Genomic DNA, 22,476 nt, shown 5'->3' with positions numbered 1-22,476 from the left:
AGCATTAGCTGGAGAGTTTGGTGGGTTTGGAGCATTAGATGGACCGGTCGGTGGGTTTGGAGTATTAGATGGACTGGTCGGTGGGTTTGGAGCATTAGCTGGAAAGTTTGGTGGGTTTGGAACATTAGATGGACCGGTCAGTGGGTTTGGAGCATTAGATGGACTGGTCAGTGGGTTTGGAGCATTAGATGGAGAGTTTGGTGGGTTTGGAGCATTAGATGGACTGGTCGGTGGGTTTGGAGCATTAGATGGACCGGTCGGTGGGTTTGGAGCATTAGATCGACCGCTCGGTGGGTTTGGAGTTGGGATCGACCGATATTGATTTTTTAGGGCCGATACCGATAATCTATGAACTTTGGACAGGTCGGTGGGTTTGGAGCATTAGATGGACCGGTCGGTGGGTTTGGAGCATTAGATGGACAGGTCGGTGGGTTTGGAGTATTAGATGGACCGATCGGTGGGTTTGGAGCATTAGATGGACCGGTCGGTGGGTTTGGAGCATTAGATGGACCGGTTGGTGGGTTTGGAGCGTTAGATGGACCAGTTGGTGGGTTTGGAGCATTAGATGGAGAGTTTGGTGGGTTTGGAGCATTAGATGGACTGGTCGGTGGGTTTGGAGCATTAGATGGAGAGTTTGGTGGGTTTGGAGCATTAGATGGACCGGTCGGTGGGTTTGGAGCATTAGATGGAGAGTTTGGTGGGTTTGGAGCATTAGATGGACCGGTCGGTGGGTTTGGAGTATTAGATGGACCGATCGGTGAGTTTGGAGTTTTAGATGGACTGGTCAGTGGGTTTGGAGCAATTGATGGACTGGTTGGTGGGTTTGGAGCATTAGATGGACCGGTCGGTGGGTTTGGAGCATTAGATGGAGAGTTTGGTGGGTTTGGAGCATTAGATGGAGAGGTTTTTGGGTTTGGAGCATTAGCTGGAGAGTTTGGTGGGTTTGGAGCATTAGATGGACCGGTCGGTGGGTTTGGAGTATTAGATGGACTGGTCGGTGGGTTTGGAGCATTAGCTGGAAAGTTTGGTGGGTTTGGAACATTAGATGGACCGGTCAGTGGGTTTGGAGCATTAGATGGACTGGTCAGTGGGTTTGGAGCATTAGATGGAGAGTTTGGTGGGTTTGGAGCATTAGATGGACTGGTCGGTGGGTTTGGAGCATTAGATGGACCGGTCGGTGGGTTTGGAGCATTAGATCGACCGCTCGGTGGGTTTGGAGTTGGGATCGACCGATATTGATTTTTTAGGGCCGATACCGATAATCTATGAACTTTGGACAGGTTGGTGGGTTTGGACCATTAGATGGACAGGTCGGTGGGTTTGGAGCATTAGATGGACCGGTCGGTGGGTTTGGAGTATTAGATGGACCGATCGGTGGGTTTGGAGCATTAGATGGACCGGTCGGTGGGTTTGGAGCATTAGATGGACCGGTTGGTGGGTTTGGAGCGTTAGATGGACCAGTTGGTGGGTTTGGAGCATTAGATGGAGAGTTTGGTGGGTTTGGAGCATTAGATGGACTGGTCGGTGGGTTTGGAGCATTAGATGGAGAGTTTGGTGGGTTTGGAGCATTAGATGGACCGGTCGGTGGGTTTGGAGTATTAGATGGACCGATCGGTGAGTTTGGAGTTTTAGATGGACTGGTCAGTGGGTTTGGAGCAATTGATGGACTGGTTGGTGGGTTTGGAGCATTAGATGGACCGGTCGGTGGGTTTGGAGCATTAGATGGAGAGTTTGGTGGGTTTGGAGCATTAGATGGAGAGGTTTTTGGGTTTGGAGCATTAGCTGGAGAGTTTGGTGGGTTTGGAGCATTAGATGGACCGGTCGGTGGGTTTGGAGTATTAGATGGACTGGTCGGTGGGTTTGGAGCATTAGCTGGAAAGTTTGGTGGGTTTGGAGCATTAGATGGACCGGTCAGTGGGTTTGGAGCATTAGATGGACTGGTCAGTGGGTTTGGAGCATTAGATGGAGAGTTTCGTGGGTTTGGAGCATTAGATGGACCGGTCGGTGGGTTTGGAGCATTAGATGGACCGGTCGGTGGGTTTGAAGCATTAGATGGACAGGTCGGTGGGTTTGGAGCATTAGATGGACCGGTCGGTGGGTTTGGAGCATTAGATCGACCGCTCGGTGGGTTTGGAGTTGGGATCGACCGATATTGATTTTTTAGGGCCGATACCGATAATCTATGAACTTTGGACAGGTCGGTGGGTTTGGAGCATTAGATGGACAGGTCGGTGGGTTTGGAGCATTAGATGGACAGGTCGGTGGGTTTGGAGCATTAGATGGACAGGTCGGTGGGTTTGGAGCATTAGATGGACCGGTTGGTGGGTTTGGAGCGTTAGATGGACCAGTTGGTGGGTTTGGAGCATTAGATGGAGAGTTTGGTGGGTTTGGAGCATTAGATGGACTGGTCGGTGGGTTTGGAGCATTCGATGGACTGGTCGGTGGGTTTGGAGCATTAGATGGACCGGTCGGTGGGTTTGGAGCATTAGATCGACCGCTCGGTGGGTTTGGAGTATTAGATGGACCGATCGGTGGGTTTGGAGCATTAGATGGACCGGTCGGTGGGTTTGGAGCATTAGATGGACCGGTTGGTGGGTTTGGAGCGTTAGATGGACCAGTTGGTGGGTTTGGAGCATTAGATGGAGAGTTTGGTGGGTTTGGAGCATTAGATGGACCGGTCGGTGGGTTTGGAGCATTAGATGGAGAGTTTGGTGGGTTTGGAGCATTAGATGGACTGGTCGGTGGGTTTGGAGCATTAGATGGAGAGTTTGGTGGGTTTGGAGCATTAGATGGACCGGTCGGTGGGTTTGGAGTATTAGATGGACCGATCGGTGAGTTTGGAGTTTTAGATGGACTGGTCAGTGGGTTTGGAGCAATTGATGGACTGGTTGGTGGGTTTGGAGCATTAGATGGACCGGTCGGTGGGTTTGGAGCATTAGATGGAGAGTTTGGTGGGTTTGGAGCATTAGATGGAGAGGTTTTTGGGTTTGGAGCATTAGCTGGAGAGTTTGGTGGGTTTGGAGCATTAGATGGACCGGTCGGTGGGTTTGGAGTATTAGATGGACTGGTCGGTGGGTTTGGAGCATTAGCTGGAAAGTTTGGTGGGTTTGGAACATTAGATGGACCGGTCAGTGGGTTTGGAGCATTAGATGGACTGGTCAGTGGGTTTGGAGCATTAGATGGAGAGTTTGGTGGGTTTGGAGCATTAGATGGACTGGTCGGTGGGTTTGGAGCATTAGATGGACCGGTCGGTGGGTTTGGAGCATTAGATCGACCGCTCGGTGGGTTTGGAGTTGGGATCGACCGATATTGATTTTTTAGGGCCGATACCGATAATCTATGAACTTTGGACAGGTCGGTGGGTTTGGAGCATTAGATGGACCGGTCGGTGGGTTTGGAGCATTAGATGGACAGGTCGGTGGGTTTGGAGTATTAGATGGACCGATCGGTGGGTTTGGAGCATTAGATGGACCGGTCGGTGGGTTTGGAGCATTAGATGGACCGGTTGGTGGGTTTGGAGCGTTAGATGGACCAGTTGGTGGGTTTGGAGCATTAGATGGAGAGTTTGGTGGGTTTGGAGCATTAGATGGACTGGTCGGTGGGTTTGGAGCATTAGATGGAGAGTTTGGTGGGTTTGGAGCATTAGATGGACCGGTCGGTGGGTTTGGAGCATTAGATGGAGAGTTTGGTGGGTTTGGAGCATTAGATGGACCGGTCGGTGGGTTTGGAGTATTAGATGGACCGATCGGTGAGTTTGGAGTTTTAGATGGACTGGTCAGTGGGTTTGGAGCAATTGATGGACTGGTTGGTGGGTTTGGAGCATTAGATGGACCGGTCGGTGGGTTTGGAGCATTAGATGGAGAGTTTGGTGGGTTTGGAGCATTAGATGGAGAGGTTTTTGGGTTTGGAGCATTAGCTGGAGAGTTTGGTGGGTTTGGAGCATTAGATGGACCGGTCGGTGGGTTTGGAGTATTAGATGGACTGGTCGGTGGGTTTGGAGCATTAGCTGGAAAGTTTGGTGGGTTTGGAACATTAGATGGACCGGTCAGTGGGTTTGGAGCATTAGATGGACTGGTCAGTGGGTTTGGAGCATTAGATGGAGAGTTTGGTGGGTTTGGAGCATTAGATGGACTGGTCGGTGGGTTTGGAGCATTAGATGGACCGGTCGGTGGGTTTGGAGCATTAGATCGACCGCTCGGTGGGTTTGGAGTTGGGATCGACCGATATTGATTTTTTAGGGCCGATACCGATAATCTATGAACTTTGGACAGGTTGGTGGGTTTGGACCATTAGATGGACAGGTCGGTGGGTTTGGAGCATTAGATGGACCGGTCGGTGGGTTTGGAGTATTAGATGGACCGATCGGTGGGTTTGGAGCATTAGATGGACCGGTCGGTGGGTTTGGAGCATTAGATGGACCGGTTGGTGGGTTTGGAGCGTTAGATGGACCAGTTGGTGGGTTTGGAGCATTAGATGGAGAGTTTGGTGGGTTTGGAGCATTAGATGGACTGGTCGGTGGGTTTGGAGCATTAGATGGAGAGTTTGGTGGGTTTGGAGCATTAGATGGACCGGTCGGTGGGTTTGGAGTATTAGATGGACCGATCGGTGAGTTTGGAGTTTTAGATGGACTGGTCAGTGGGTTTGGAGCAATTGATGGACTGGTTGGTGGGTTTGGAGCATTAGATGGACCGGTCGGTGGGTTTGGAGCATTAGATGGAGAGTTTGGTGGGTTTGGAGCATTAGATGGACTGGTCGGTGGGTTTGGAGCATTAGATGGAGAGTTTGGTGGGTTTGGAGCATTAGATGGACCGGTCGGTGGGTTTGGAGTATTAGATGGACTGGTCAGTGGGTTTGGAGCATTAGATGGAGAGTTTGGTGGGTTTGGAGCATTAGATGGACTGGTCGGTGGGTTTGGAGCATTAGATGGAGAGTTTGGTGGGTTTGGAGCATTAGATGGACCGGTCGGTGGGTTTGGAGTATTAGATGGACTGGTCAGTGGGTTTGGAGCATTAGATGGAGAGTTTGGTGGGTTTGGAGCATTAGATGGACTGGTCGGTGGGTTTGGAGCATTAGATGGAGAGTTTGGTGGGTTTGGAGCATTAGATGGACCGGTCGGTGGGTTTGGAGCATTAGATGGACTGGTCAGTAGGTTTGGAGCATTAGATGGAGAGTTTGGTGGGTTTGGAGCATTAGATGGACCGGTCGGTGGGTTTGGAGCATTAGATGGACCGGTCGGTGGGTTTGGAGTATTAGATGGACTGGTTAGTCGGTTTCGAGCATTAGATTGAGAGTTTGGTGGGTTTGGAGCATTAGATGGACTGGTCGGTGGGTTTGGAGCATTAGATGGACCGGTCGGTGGGTTTGAAGCATTAGATGGAGAGGTTTTTGGGTCTGGAGCATTAGCTGGAGAGTTTGGTGGGTTTGGAGCATTAGATGGACCGGTCGGTGGGTTTGGAGTATTAGATGGACCGGTCGGTGGGTTTGAAGCATTAGATGGACCGGTCAGTGGGTTTGGAGAATTAGATGGACCGGTCAGTGGGTTTGAAGCATTAGATGGACCGGTCGGTGGGTTTGGAGCATTAGATGGAGAGTTTCGTGGGTTTGGAATATTAGATGAACCGATCGGTGGGTTTGGTTCGCAACTTTCCAAATTTCAATTTCTCTGATTTTAAAATAGATAGTGATACCTCATATAATAGTTATTACTTTACCTTCCCCATATGTCTACTTCATGTTTGGATCATTTTGGGAATGACATTTTATTTTTTGGGGGATGTTACAAGGCTTAGAAGTTTAGAAGCAAATCTTGAAATTTTTCAGAAAATTTCCAAAACCCACTTTTTAAGGACCAGTTCAGGTCTGAAGTCACTTTGTGAGGCTTACATAATAGAAACCGCCCAAAAATGACCCCATTTTACAAACTACACCCCTCAATGTATTCAAAACTGATTTTACAAACTTTGTTAACCCTTTAGGTGTTCCACAAGAATTAATGGAAAATAGAAATAACATTTCTAAATTGCACTTTTTTGGCAGATTTTCCATTTAAATCCTTTTTTACCAGTTACAAAGCAAGGGTTAACAGCCAAACTAAACTCATTATTTATGGCCCTGATTCTGTAGTTTACAGAAACCCCCCATATGTGGTCGTAAACCGCTGTACGGGCACACGGCAGGGCGCAGAAGGAAAGGAATGCCATACAGTCTTTGGAAGGCAGATTTTGCTGGACTGTTTTTTTGACACCATGTCCCATTTGAAGCCCCCCTGATGCACCCCTAGAGTAGAAACTCCAAAAAAGTGACCCCATTTTACAAACTACACCCCTCAAGTTTTTCAAAACTGGTTTTACAAACCTTGTTAACCCTTTAGGTGTTTCACAAGAATTAATTGAAAATGGATATGAAATTTCAAAATTTTATTTTTTCCATTTTAAAGGGTTTCTATCACTTCATATGACATAATTAGCTGGCAGACACTGGCGATCTGCTAGTGTCTGCTCTGGCCAACCATCCTACTATAATCACTTGTGGGGCAGCGGTTTTGCTAAAAAACTAACTTTTATAAATATGCTAATGAGCCTCTAGGTGCTATGGGGGCGTCATTAGCACCTAGAGGCTCCGTCTACCTTCATACACAGCGGCCGCCCAGCACGTCCCTCCAGCCCGCCCATGTCCTCCTCCGTGTGACGCAGCGGCCGAATTCTCGCGCATGCGCCGTGCGCGGCTGTATTCGGCGCATTAGATGTCTGAGCTCGGAGCGGTCAGACATTCAATGCGCATGCGCCGAATACAGCCGCGCATGCGCATTGAATGTCTGACCGCTCCGAGCTCAGACATCTCTAATGCGCCGAATACAGCCGCGCACGGCGCATGCGCGAGAATTCGGCCGCTGCGTCACACGGAGGAGGACATGGGCGGGCTGGAGGGACGTGCTGGGCGGCCGCTGTGTATGAAGGTAGACGGAGCCTCTAGGTGCTAATGACGCCCACATAGCACCTAGAGGCTCATTAGCATATTTATAAAAGTTAGTTTTTTAGCAAAACCGCTGCCCCACAAGTGATTATAGTAGGATGGTTGGCCAGAGCAGACACTAGCAGATCGCTAGTGTCTGCCAGCTAATTATGTCATATGAAGTGATAGAAACCCTTTAATCATTTTTTTGCAGTAACAAAGCAAGGGTTAAAATAGAAAGAAAGACGGTCCGGCTTCACTGAAAATACTTGAGGCTTTTATTTGATCCCGGCAGATAAAACCCAACGTACAGCGATGCAGAGAAGGGAGCGGTTTCGGATCACTGTGGGTGCGGATCCTTAGTCATGATGTGGATCAGTGGGAGGTGATCGAGACTAAACAGTGACCCCCTGAGATCCGGTGCAGGACGCTCCTCCTGATGACGTCCTCCACAGGTAAAGTGCAGCACAAGGACAACGCGCCAAGAGACACAGAAAGGAAGATAAAATCTACAAACTACAATAATAAAAAGGGAAGTATAAGTGTTAGTAATGTAGGATAGTATCAGGACGCCGCTTCAGTCCTGACGGGATCCGTCAGCCTAATTAGAAGATCCAGAAGCGCTCGCGATTGAGCAGCTTGTGATCACGGCCTCGGCTTGGTCTGTTAACCCTCTCCACTCCTTGTACGGACATGCTGTCTGTATTACCACTATGAACCGCAGCGAAATGCAGACTTGCGGCAGAAACATTATTTATTGTAGCATGGGGTGCATCAGAGATCTGACGGCAGATCCGGACTTTTAAGCCGTTAGATCTGCACCCGACGTGCTGCAGATCACACAGGGAACATGTTATGCCGTGTACCACGTATGTGATGTATTGCTGGATAGTGTGAGTGGTTACTAGTGGACAGAATATGTGGGCCCATCCTTATGTCCACATATAAAATTACCTATGTGTCTCGGCCAGGCTCGGACCCAGGTCTATAGAGAGGGGCTCACCATATTGGTGACAGCACGTCGGGCAACACATCGAACACCCCAGACTTGGTCATATTGGAGAAGATGAAGATGTCTTTTGACAATGTTCCATATTTGTGAGTATTCACAGCTATAACTCGTGGAGAAAATCACTCGCTTCTCTTTATGACCAAGTTTGGGCTTATTGTATGGAAAGATTAGATTGTCCCGAGACACGGTGGAAACCATCTTCTTGGATCGGTTCTGCTGGGATAATCCCTGGCGCGGAGACGGGAGGTGACCGTCTTCATTTCTTCAGTACAGGTTTCACTGGAGGAGCAATTACGCAAAGCGCGGATATATTCGCCCCTAGGGATGTTGTGGACAGTGTGTGCAGGACGTCAGGATCCCGCATGTAGGAAGGTGTTTCCTGCGGTTACTTTTCTATACGTGCGACTCTGTACACGCCCATCCCCCACGTCTCCCACCAAACACAAATCCAAAAAGGATATTAGGGTTTTATGTGAATTTAAAGAAAAACGTAGATTGCAATTATTAGCATTGAGGAAGGATTCGAATGATGGTACGGCCGCCACATCGCCCGACCAAACGAAGAGCAGGTCATCGATGTAGCGACCGCGCCACCGGACGGATCCACTCCATGGGTTGGAATCAGAGAATAGAAAATGGTGTTCCCACCATGCCATATAGATGTTTGCAAGCGATGGTGAGAAACGGGCCGCCATAGAGACTCCTCTGCATTGGAGAAAAAACCTCCCATTAAACATAAAGTAATTGTGCTGCATAAGAAATGAAGACTGTCACCACCCGTCTCCTCTTGAAACTCATCAAGGGGACTACCTCTTGGAGCTCATCAAGAGAATGCCAAGAGTGTGCAAAGCAGTAATCAAAGCAAAAGGTGGCTACTTTGAAGAACCTAGAATATGACCTATTTTCAGTTGTTTCACACTTGTTTGTTATGTATATAATTCCACATGTGTTAATTCATAGTTTTGATGCCTTCATAGTCATGAAAATAAAGAAAACTCTTTGAATGAGAAGGTGGGTCCAAACTTTTGGTCTGTACTGTATATTGGAGGCGTGGCGATCTCCATGGAGTCACGCACACCTGACCAGTTAGTCTGCCCTGGAGGCTGGTTTTAAAGTCAGTATAAAACGGAGTCTACTTTTACAGCGCCTAGCAGTAGCCATTTGGCTCCAGGAGAAGTATATAGTGGGCTCAGCATGCATGTTGGTACTTGCATCCCTGGATCCGATGAAAGCTGTAACGGCACCGGACGGGGTTAAAAGCAGAGTGTGCCTGGCGTGCATGCTGTACCTGTGCTCCCTGGACTTTGTGTGGCTGTCATGGCCCATAACAGGTAGGAACTAGTGTTAGGGACCACTCATAGAGGCGACCTTGACGTGGTGAGTGGCTTATTACGCTTTGGCCAAAATGTACACCAATGCCTCATTCAACATCCAGCAAGGAGGCAGGGCGGAGTGCTGGTTGCAGAGTGCTATTGCATTTGTGTTTTTGCGTTTGTAAATAGATATAGGCTGTATATATGTATAGGCTGTACATAGGTGTAGACTGTACATAGGTATAGGCTGTATATAGGTATAGGCTGTATATAGGTGTAGACTGTAAATAGATATAGGCTGTATATATGTATAGGCTGTATATAGGTGTAGACTGTAAATAGATATAGGCTGTATATAGGTGTAGACTGTATATAGGTATAGGCTGTATATAAGTGTAGACTGTATATATGTATAGGCTGTATATAGGTGTAGACTGTAAATAGATATAGGCTGTATATATGTGTAGGCTGTATATAGGTGTAGACTGTGAATAGACATAGGCTGTATATATGTGTAGGCTGTATATAGGTGTAGACTGTACATAGGTATAGGCTGTATATATGTATAGGCTGTATATAGGTGTAGACTGTAAATAGATATAGGCTGTATATAGGTGTAGACTGTATATAGGTATAGGCTGTATATAAGTGTAGACTGTATATATGTATAGGCTGTATATAGGTGTAGACTGTATATAGGTGTAGACTGTGTATAGGTGTCGACTGTATATAGATATAGGCTGTACATAGGTGTAGACTGTGTATAGATGTAGGCTGTATATAGGTATAGACTGTATATAGGTATAGACTGTATATAGATATAGGCTGTATATAGGTATAGACTGTATATAGGTATAGACTGTATATATGTATAGGCTGTATATAGGTGTAGACTGTAAATAGATATAGGCTGTATATAGGTGTAGACTGTATATAGGTATAGGCTGTATATAGGTATAGGCTGTATATAGGTATAGACTGTATATAGATATAGGCTGTATATAGGTATAGACTGTATATAGGTATAGACTGTATATATGTATAGGCTGTATATAGGTGTAGACTGTAAATAGATATAGGCTGTATATAGGTGTAGACTGTATATAGGTATAGGCTGTATATAAGTGTAGACTGTATATAGATATAGGCTGTATATAGGTGTAGACTGTATATAGGTGTAGACTGTATATAGGTATAGGCTGTATATGAGTGTAGACTGTATATAGATATAGACTGTATATAGGTGTAGACTGTGTATAGGTGTCGACTGTATATAGATATAGGCTGTACATAGGTGTAGACTGTGTATAGATGTAGGCTGTATATAGGTGTAGACTGTATATAGGTGTAGACTGTATATAGGTATAGGCTGTATATAGGTATAGGCTGTACATAGGTATAGGCTGTACATAGATATAGGCTGTATATAAGTGTAGGCTGTATATAGATATAGGCTGTATATAGGTGTATACTGTATATAGCTATAGACTGTATATAGGTGTAGACTGTATATAGGTGTAGACTGTATATAGATACAGGCTGTCATAGGTGTAGACTGTGTATAGATATAGGCTGTATATAGGTATATACTGTATATAGGTGTAGACTGTATATAGGTGTATACTGTATATAGGTGTAGACTGTATATAGATATAGGCTGTATATAGGTATATACTGTATATAGCTATAGACTGTATATAGGTGTAGACTGTATATAGGTGTAGACTGTGTATAGGCTGTATATAGGTATATGCTGTACATAGGTGTAGACTGTATATAGATATAGGCTGTATATAAGTGTAGGCTGTATATAGGTATAGACTGTATATAGGTGTAGCCTGTATATAGATATAGGCTGTACATAGGTGTAGACTGTATATAGGTATAGACTGTGTATAGATATAGGCTGTGTATATGTGTAGACTGTGTATAGATATAGGCTGTATATAGATATAGGTGTATAAAGGTATAGACTGTATATACAGTTGTTCAAAATAATAGCAGTGTGTTTAAAAAAGTGACTAAAGCTCAGAATCCTTCTAGTAGCTTCTATCTCCATCCACACAGATGCCTTGGGAACACTACACCTTCTATTCCAAATCAAAACATGAAGTAAAATATATCACATTTGTGTTGTTCCTCTAAAAAAATGGAAGAAAAGTGGATATTAGACTGTTCAAAAAAATAGCAGTGTTTGTCTTCTTCTTTACAATCTCAAACATTCACTCTATAAACGGAGAAATGTCTGTAGATTTCCTTCCCTCTGAATCCCGTCCCTAATACTCAGTTGTATACCCGCTGTCTCTGAGAACTGCTGGACGTCTGTGCTGCTCGGAGTCACCACCTTCGGCCCCTGTGACCAGGTTCTCCAGCCCAGGAGGATCCGACCACATTCCACAGTTCTTCTCTATTTCTTGGTTTTGCCTCAGAAACTGCATTTTTGATGTCACCCAGAAGTTTTCTATTGGATTAGGATCCGGAGATCGGGCCGGCCGCTCCGTAACGTCAGTCTTGTTGGTCTGGAGCCAAGATGTTGCCCGTTTACTGGAGTGTTTGGGGTCGTTGTCTTGTTGGAACACCCATCTCAAGGGCATTTCCTCTTCAGCATAAGGCAGCATGACCTCTTCCAGTATTCTGATGGATTCAGACTGATCCATGATCCCTGGTCTGCGATAAATAGGCCCAACACCGTAGTCTGAGACACATCCCCATCTCATGATGGTTGTCCACCATGCTTTACTGTCTTCACAGTCTACTGGGGCTGAATTCAGTGTCTGGTGGTCGTCTGACAAACTGTCTCCGGCCACTAGACCCAAACAGAACCATCTCACTTCCATCAGTCCACAGAAGGTCTCTTCAGGACGTCAATGGGCTCTTTGGCAGATTGTAAGCTCTTCAGCACACGTCTTGTTTCCAGCAGTGGGACTTTGCGGGGGCTTCTTGCAGATCGCTCGGCCTCACATAGGGGTCTTCTCCTTGTAACAGGACTCACAGGGAACTTTACACCTTCTTCATCTTCCTGGAGCTGATTGTTGGCCGAGTCCTCACCATTTTGGCTTTTCTTCTATCCATTCCAATGGTAGTTTTTCGCTTTCTTCCACGTCTTTCAGGTTTTGGTCGCCATTTTAAAGCATTTGCGATCATTTTAGCTGAGCAGCCGATCATTTTCTGCACTTCTTTATATGTTTTCCCCTCTCCAATCATCGTTTTAATCAATGTACGCTGTTCTTCTCAACAATGTCTGGAACGACCCATGTTCCTCAGAATTTCAGAGAGAAATGCGCTGTAACCGGCAGGTACAACATCTGCTGCCTTCCTTCCTTAAATAAGGGCAATAATTGCCACCTGTTTATCAAAGAATGAATGACCTCACTCATTGAACTCCACACTGCTATTATTTTGAACATGCCCCTTTCAATAAGTGATTGAATTACACAGAATCAGCAGCATGCGGGTCCTGACTGTCGGGTCTGTTGGGTTTCTATTACTCTACTACACCTGCTAGTAAATTATTTGCCATGTAGAAATATCATTTCTACCAAAAACAGTGATTGATCAGGTTAGTCATGTCTGACTGCTATTATTTTTAACACAACTGTAGGTGTAGACTGTGTATAAATATAGGCTGTACATAGGTATAGACTGTATATAGGTGTAGACTGTGTGTGTGTATATATACAGTACAGACCAAAAGTTTGGACACACCTTCTCATTCAAAGAGTTTTCTTTATTTTCATGACTATGAAGGCATCAAAACTCTGAATTAACACATGTGGAATTATATACATAACAAACAAGTGTGAAACAACTGAAAATATGTCATATTCTAGGTTCTTCAAAGTAGCCACCTTTTGCTTTGATTACTGCTTTGCACACTCTTGGCATTCTCTTGATGAGCTTCAAGAGGTAGTCCCCTGAAATGGTCTTCCAACAGTCTTGAAGGAGTTCCCAGAGATGCTTAGCACTTGTTGGCCCTTTTGCCTTCACTCTGCGGTCCAGCTCACCCCAAACCATCTCGATTGGGTTCAGGTCCGGTGACTGTGGAGGCCAGGTCATCTGGCGCAGCACCCCATCACTCTCCTTCATGGTCAAATAGCCCTTACTTTCAAAGTTTTCCCAATTTTTCGGGTGACTGACTGACCTTCATTTCTTAAAGTAATGATGGCCACTCGTTTTTCTTTACTTAGCTGCTTTTTTCTTGCCATAATACAAATTCTAACAGTCTATTCAGTAGGACTATCAGCTGTGTATCCACCTGACTTCTCCTCAACGCCACTGATGGTCCCAACCCCATTTATAAGGCAAGAAATCTCACTTATTAAACCTGACAGGGCACACCTGTGAAGTGAAAACCATTTCAGGGGACTACCTCTTGAAGCTCATCAAGAGAATGCCAAGAGTGTGCAAAGCAGTAATCAAAGCAAAAGGTGGCTACTTTGAAGAACCTAGAATATGACATATTTTCAGTTGTTTCACACTTGTTTGTTATGTATATAATTCCACATGTGTTAATTCATAGTTTTGATGCCTTCATAGTCATGAAAATAAAGAAAACTCTTTGAATGAGAAGGTGTGTCCAAACTTTTGGTCTGTACTGTACATATATATATATATAGGGTGTAGACTGTATAGGTATAGGCGTTATATAGGTGGAGGGAATGCTGCTGCAGAACACAAGGGGTGAAACCACTGGCAGGAACACACCACCCCAGTAATAGACTATCACTGGGATGGGATGGTGTGTTCTGCAGACTATCACTGGGATGGGATGGTGTGTTCTGCGGACTATCACTGGGATGGGATGGTGTGTTCCTGCCAGTGGTTTCACCCCTTGTGTTCCTGCCAGTGGTTTCACGCCCTCCAGGTCTGCCCCCAGCATACTTATGTAGCCGGCGCAGCGGGCAGCTCTCAGTCTCAGGACGGAGTCTAGCTTCTAAGATGACGCCGCCTCCACATTACCGCGTCCTGTGCACTGCTGCTGCTCCTCCTCTTCGGTCAGAAAATGAAGGAGGAGGCAGCAGTAGCGCGGGAATATGTGGTAGGCGGCACCCCGCTGAGCTGCACAGGAGGAAGTTTTGAAGAAGTCAGACTCATCATGAGCGTGGGCAAGTGTGGGCATTTTTTGCAAGCAGGGTAAGCGGCCGCTGTGCAGACTTATTAAACTTGTGTCTGGGGGCACGATAATTGCTGCGCAGCCGCTCACCCGCGCAGCTTAGAGGGAACACTTGACAAGAGTACCTCAGTACTGTACCTCAGTACAGTGTCAGGGGACACTCCCCCTCCATGACACCTGCCACTGTATTGGTCAGCCGGAATTATGGGCGTGACTCACGGGTTTAAATATCCTGAATCGCTGTGGCCGCTTTAGTGCCGGACATGCCGCTAGCACTATGAACATGGAGTGCGCGGTAATGCCCTACTAAACCACGTTTAAATCTCAGCTACATCTATCTATGAAGGCTCCAGATGGATATGCTGGAAATGCGTGGATGTGGATGACTAGCAGAGGTTAGCAGCCTTACTTCGAGCAGTTCATAGGGACAACTGGTGTTCTAGTCCTCAGCTATATAACAGGAGCGTGTGGGGAGACTGAACCTTTCTTACAACACTGGGGCTGATGTCACAATAGTCCTAGTTGACTTCCCCTGCTTTTAGCTGCTGATGTCCATCAGGAGGACGTCTATACCTATAAGGAGAGGCATAGATACTGAGTTACTTCTGAGTCTCAACGGGACAAAACTACAACTCAGGACAGTGTTAGGATGGATGTTCCTGACTCCCAATTTATATTTTTTGGTGGAGGTGCCACAGAGCACATCACTGTAGATGAGGTTCACATTAGCCCCAAAGTTATATTGTGTGTGGGAGTGGACTCCCTTGTTTTAGCCCATTTTTTAAAATTTTCATGTTGAGAACAAATAAAGAAGTTTTGTTTTCATTTTTAGTGTCCTATATTATCCACTATAAATTCGATCATGGTGAGTACCATCATCATTACTTCATGCTGGAGTTTCTTGAGATATTTAACCATAACCAGCTCGTTGTCGTCTACAAACTAGGTCAACCAGGATTCTATTCCTCTTCTATATTGCATTCTTTCATTTCTACAAGGTCACTTCTTTCTCTCCTCTCCAGTGAGTCTCACCCCTGACTGCTCAGCTCCATGTTATCTCCTTACCATGACATTATACCATCTCCACCTCTATGTATCCAGCACTGTGTACAGACATCTAATGTCCAGCTTCATCTCCTCTCCAGTGGGTCTCACCCCTGACTGCTCAGCTCCAGGTTATCTCCTTACCATGACATTATACCATCTCCACCTCTATGTATCCAGCACTGTGTACAGACATGTAATGTCCGGCTTCATCTCCTCTCCAGTGGGTCTTACCCCTGACTGCTCAGCTCCAAGTTATCTCCTTACCATGACATTATACCATCTCCACCTCTATGTATCCAGCACTGTGTACAGACATGTAATGTCCAGCTTCATCTCCTCTCCAGTGGGTCTCACCCCTGACTGCTCAGCTCCATGTTATCTCCTTACCATGACATTATACCCATCTCCACCTCTATGTATCCAGCACTGTGTACAGACATGTAATGTCCAGCTTCATCTCCTCTCCAGTGGGTCTCACCCCTGACTGCTCGGCTCCATGTTATCTCCTTACTATGACATTATACCATCTCCACCTCTATGTATCCAGCACTGTGTACAGACATGTAATGTCCAGCTTCATCTCCTCTCCAGTGGGTCTCACCCCTGACTGCTCAGCTCCATGTTATCTCCTTACCATGACATTATACCCATCTCCACCTCTATGTATCCAGCACTGTGTACAGACATGTAATGTCCAGCTTCATCTCCTCTCCAGTGGGTCTTACCCCTGACTGCTCAGCTCCATGTTATCTCCTTACCATGACATTATACCCATCTCCACCTCTATGTATCCAGCACTGTGTACAGACATGTAATGTCCAGCTTCATCTCCTCTCCAGTGGGTCTTACCCCTGACTGCTCAGCTCCATGTTATCTCCTTACCATGACATTATACCCATCTCCACCTTTATGTATCCAGCACTGTGTACAGACATCTAATGTCCAGCTTCATCTCCTCTCCAGTGGGTCTCACCCCTGACTGCTCGGCTCCATGTTATCTCCTTACTATGACATTATACCATCTCCACCTCTATGTATCCAGCACTGTGGACAGACATCTAATGTCCAGCTTCATCTCCTCTCCAGTGGGTCTTAACCCTGACTGCCTGTCTCCATGTTATCTACTTACCATGACATTATACCCATCTCCACCTCTATGTATCCAGCACTGTGTACAGACATGTAATATCCAGCTTCATCTCCTCTCCAGTGGGTCTTACCCCTGACTGCTCAGCTCCATGTTATCTCCTTACCATGACATTATACCCATCTCCACCTCTATGTATCCAGCACTGTGTACAGACATGTAATGTCCAGCTTCATCTCCTCTCCAGTGGGTCTTACCCCTGACTGCTCAGCTCCATGTTATCTCCTTACCATGACATTATACCCATCTCCACCTTTATGTATCCAGCACTGTGGACAGACATGTAATGTCCAGCTTCATCTCCTCTCCAGTGGGTCTCACCCCTGACTGCTCAGCTCCATGTTATCTCCTTACCATGACGTTATACCTATCTCCACCTCTACACTGCATGCAGAATTATTAGGCAAATGAGTATTTTGACCACATCATCCTCTTTATGCATGTTGTCTTACTCCAAGCTGTATAGGCTCGAAAGCCTACTACCAATTAAGCATATTAGGTGATGTGCATTTCTGTAATGAGAAGGGGTGTGGTCTAATGACATCAACACCCTATATTAGGTGTGCAGAATTATTAGGCAACTTCCTTTCCTTTGGCAAAATGGGTCAAAAGAAGGACTTGACAGGCTCAGAAAAGTCAAAAATAGGGAGATATCTTGCAGAGGGATGCAGCACTCTTAAAATTGCAAAGCTTCTGAAGCGTGATCATCGAACAATCAAGCGTTTCATTCAAAATAGTCAACAGGGTCGCAAGAAGCGTGTGGAAAAACCAAGGCGCAAAATAACTGCCCATGAACTGAGAAAAGTCAAGCGTGCAGCTGCCAAGATGCCACTTGCCACCAGTTTGGCCATATTTCAGAGCTGCAACATCACTGGAGTGCCCAAAAGCACAAGGTGTGCAATACTCAGAGACATGGCCAAGGTAAGAAAGGCTGAAAGACGACCACCACTGAACAAGACACACAAGCTGAAACGTCAAGACTGGGCCAAGAAATATCTCAAGACTGAGTTTTCTAAGGTTTTATGGACTGATGAAATGAGAGTGAGTCTTGATGGGCCAGATGGATGGGCCCGTGGCTGGATTGGTAAAGGGCAGAGAGCTCCAGTCCCACTCAGACGCCAGCAAGGTGGAGGTGGAGTACTGGTTTGGGCTGGTATCATCAAAGATGAGCTTGTGGGGCCTTTTCGGGTTGAGGATGGAGTCAAGCTCAACTCCCAGTCCTACTGCCAGTTTCTGGAAGACACCTTCTTCAAGCAGTGGTACAGGAAGAAGTCTGCATCCTTCAAGAAAAACATGATTTTCATGCAGGACAATGCTCCATCACACGCGTCCAAGTACTCCACAGCGTGGCTGGCAAGAAAGGGTATAAAAGAAGAAAATCTAATGACATGGCCTCCTTGTTCACCTGATCTGAACCCCATTGAGAACCTGTGGTCCATCATCAAATGTGAGATTTACAAGGAGGGAAAACAGTACACCTCTCTGAACAGTGTCTGGGAGGCTGTGGTTGCTGCTGCACGCAATGTTGATGGTGAACAGATCAAAACACTGACAGAATCCATGGATGGCAGGCTTTTGAGTGTCCTTGCAAAGAAAGGTGGCTATATTGGTTTCACTGGTAAAAATAAATAATTGAAATGGGTATATATTTGTTTTTTGTTAAGTTGCCTAATAATTATGCACAGTAATAGTCACCTGCACACACAGATATCCCCCTAAAATAGCTAAAACTAAAAACAAACTAAAAACTACTTCCAAAAATATTCAGCTTTGATATTAATGAGTTTTTTGGGTTCATTGAGAACATGGTTGTTGTTCAATAATAAAATTAATCCTCAAAAATACAACTTGCCTAATAATTCTGCACTCCCTGTATGTATCCAGCACTGTGTACAGACATCTAATGTCCAGCTTCATCTCCTCTCCAGTGGGTCTTACCCCTGACTGCCCGGCTCCGTGTTATCTCTTTAACCATGACATTATACCATCTCCACCTCTATGTATCCAGCACTGTATACAGACATCTAATGTCTAGCTTCATCTCCTCTCCAGTGGGTCTTACCCCTGACTGCTCAGCTCCATGTTATCTCCTTACCATGACGTTATACCCATCTCCACCTCTATGTATCCAGCACTGTGTACAGACATGTAATGTCCAGCTTCATCTCCTCTCCAGTGGGTCTCACCCCTGACTGCTCAGCTCCATGTTATCTCCTTACCATGACGTTATACCCATCTCCACCTCTATGTATCCAGCACTGTGTACAGACATGTAATGTCTAGCTTCATCTCCTCTCCAGTGGGTCTTACCCCTGACTGCTCAGCTCCATGTTATCTCCTTACCATGACGTTATACCCATCTCCACCTCTATGTATCCAGCACTGTGTACAGACATGTAATGTCCAGCTTCATCTCCTCTCCAGTGGGTCTCACCCCTGACTGCTCAGCTCCATGTTATCTCCTTACCATGACATTATACCCATCTCCACCTCTATGTATCCAGCAATGTGTACAGACATGTAATGTCCAGCTTCATCTCCTCTCCAGTGGGTCTTACCCCTGACTGCTCGGCTCCATGTTGTCTCCTTACTATGACATTATACCATCTCCACCTCTATGTATCCAGCACTGTGGACAGACATCTAATGTCCAGCTTCATCTCCTCTCCAGTGGGTCTTAACCCTGACTGCCTGTCTCCATGTTATCTACTTACCATGACATTATACCATCTCCACCTCTATGTATCCAGCACTGTGTACAGACATCTAATGTCCAGCTTCATCTCCTCTCCAGTGGGTCTTACCCCTGACTGCCCGGCTCCGTGTTATCTCTTTACCATGACATTATACCCATCTCCACCTCTATGTATCCAGCACTGTGTACAGACATCTAATGTCCAGCTTCATCTCCTCTCCAGTGGGTCTTACCCCTGACTGCCCGGCTCCGTGTTATCTCCTTACCATGACATTGTATCCATCTCCACCTCTATGTATCCAGCACTGTGTACACACATCTAATGTCTAGCTTCATCTCCTCTCCAGTGGGTCTTACCCCTGACTGCTCAGCTCCATGTTATCTCCTTACCATGACATTATACCATCTCCACCTCTATGTATCCATCACTGTGTACAGACATCTAATGTCCAGCTTCATCTCCTCTCCAGTGGGTCTTACCCCTGATTGCCCGGCTCCGTGTTATCTCTTTACCATGACATTGTATCCATCTCCACCTCTATGTATCCAGCACTGTGTACACACATCTAATGTCTAGCTTCATCTCCTCTCCAGTGGGTCTTACCCCTGACTGCCTGTCTCCATGTTATCTCCTTACCATGACATTATACCATCTCCACCTCTATGTATCCATCACTGTGTACAGACATCTAATGTCCAGCTTCATCTCCTCTCCAGTGGGTCTTACCCCTGATTGCCCGGCTCCGTGTTATCTCTTTACCATGACATTGTATCCATCTCCACCTCTATGTATCCAGCACTGTGTACACACATCTAATGTCTAGCTTCATCTCCTCTCCAGTGGGTCTTACCCCTGACTGCTCAGCTCCATGTTATCTCCTTACCATGACGTTATACCCATCTCCACCTCTATGTATCCAGCACTGTGTACAGACATCTAATGTCCAGCTTCATCTCCTCTCCAGTGGGTCTCACCCCTGACTGCTCAGCTCCATGTTATCTCCTTACCATGACATTGTATCCATCTCCACCTCTATGTATCCAGCACTGTATACAGACATCTAATGTCTAACTTCATCTCCTCTCCAGTGGGTCTTACCCCTGACTGCCTGTCTCCATGTTATCTCCTTACCATGACTTTATACCCATCTCCACCTCTATGTATCCAGCACTGTGTACAGACATGTAATATCCAGCTTCATCTCCTCTCCAGTGGATCTTATCCCTCACTGTCTGGTTCTACGTTGCACATCTCTCTCTCTCCTCATAGGTCACCTCTCATGTCACGCGCCCGGTCACCTCTCCGTTCATTCTCTGCTTGGATGCAGCAGCTGGTGTTACCTCTGCAGACAGGCTGATGGACCCAGCCCCTTCTCCACCTAAGAAGTATATGACGTGTCTTTACGGATTACCTTACGGGTCTCTGGTGGGAATACCACTTTAAAGAGGATTATTAGAATCCACTGGATTACAGTCCTATCAGTAGGCAGAACACCTGAGGGATCCCCCATCATGCAGGCCTCAGAAGCGTTAAAAGAGGATCTGGTGAAGGAAGACGATGGCGGTAAATAATTGACAGATTTAGGTTCCTCCATCTGTAAAAGCTGCACCCCTGGACTGAGGTGCTCGACACCATCAATTATTAACCGATTGAGCAATGCCAAGCACCAGGGTCACTGTGACCCGGAAACAGCGTTACATTATTTAAAGTGACATTAGAATGGAGACAACAGCTCTGGATGTGACTGGAGAAGTGCTCTAAGGTAATATTGAAATGGAAATGACAGCTCTGGATGTGATTTGAGTAGAGCTCTATATAATGTAACATTGGAATCGAGACAAATGCTCTGGATGTGACTGGAGTATAAGAAAAATGAAAGAGTTAACTTTAACAATCAGGTGACCTGCTAAATGAGAGGAGGCAAGGACTATCACTGGACACTGCAACTTTTAAAGGGCTCCAGCACTGTGTACAGACATCTAATGTCCAGCTTCATCTCCTCTCCAGTGGGTCTTACCCCTGACTGCTCAGCTCCAAGTTATCTCCTTACCATGACATTATACCATCTCCACCTCTATGTATCCAGCACTGTGTACAGACATGTAATGTCCAGCTTCATCTCCTCTCCAGTGGGTCTTACCCCTGACTGCTCAGCTCCATGTTATCTCCTTACCATGACATTATACCATCTCCACCTCTATGTATCCAGCACTGTGTACAGACATGTAATGTCCAGCTTCATCTCCTCTCCAGTGGGTCTTACCCTGACTGCCTGGCTCCATGTTATCTCCTTACCATGACATTATACCCATCTCCACCTTTATGTATCCAGCACTGTGTACAGACATCTAATGTCCAGCTTCATCTCCTCTCCAGTGGGTCTTAACCCTGACTGCCTGTCTCCATGTTATCTCCTTACCATGACATTATACCATCTCCACCTCTATGTATCCAGCACTGTGTACAGACATCTAATGTCCAGCTTCATCTCCTCTCCAGTGGGTCTTACCCCTGACTGCTCAGCTCCATGTTATCTCCTTACCATGACATTATACCATCTCCACCTCTATGTATCCAGCACTGTGTACAGACATGTAATGTCCAGCTTCATCTCCTCTCCAGTGGCTCTTACCCTGACTGCCTGGCTCCATGTTATCTCCTTACCATGACATTATACCCATCTCCACCTTTATGTATCCAGCACTGTAAACAGACATCTAATGTCCAGCTTCATCTCCTCTCCAGTGGGTCTTAACCCTGACTGCCTGTCTCCATGTTATCTCCTTACCATGACATTATACCATCTCCACCTCTATGTATCCTGCACTGTGTACAGACATGTAATGTCCAACTTCATCTCCTCTCCGTGGGTCTTACCCCTGACTGCCCGACTCCATGTTATCTCCTTACCATGACATTATACCATCTCCACCTCTATGTATCCAGCACTGTGTACAGACATCTAATGTCCAGCTTCATCTCCTCTCCAGTGGGTCTCACCCCTGACTGCTCAGCTCCATGTTATCTCCTTACCATGACATTATACCATCTCCACCTCTATGTATCCAGCACTGTGTACAGACATGTAATGTCCAGCTTCATCTCCTCTCCAGTGGGTCTTACCCCTGACTGCCTGTCTCCATGTTATCTACTTACCATGACATTATACCCATCTCCACCTCTATGTATCCAGCACT

General features: G+C 46.1%; 1 protein-coding gene across 7 annotated transcripts in view; it reads left to right on the top strand.

The window, feature by feature from the left end:
• The window catches only part of LOC120986730 (monocarboxylate transporter 13-like), a 144,714-nt gene that overhangs the window by 1,147 nt on the left and 121,091 nt on the right, over positions 1-22,476 (top strand). The window lies entirely within an intron of this gene.

The sequence above is a fragment of the Bufo bufo genome, chromosome 1 (assembly GCF_905171765.1).
Source record: "Bufo bufo chromosome 1, aBufBuf1.1, whole genome shotgun sequence".
Taxonomy (NCBI): Eukaryota; Metazoa; Chordata; class Amphibia; order Anura; family Bufonidae; genus Bufo; species Bufo bufo.
The sequence above is the reverse complement of the archived record's forward strand: the minus strand, read 5'-3'. Positions and strand labels throughout refer to the sequence as shown.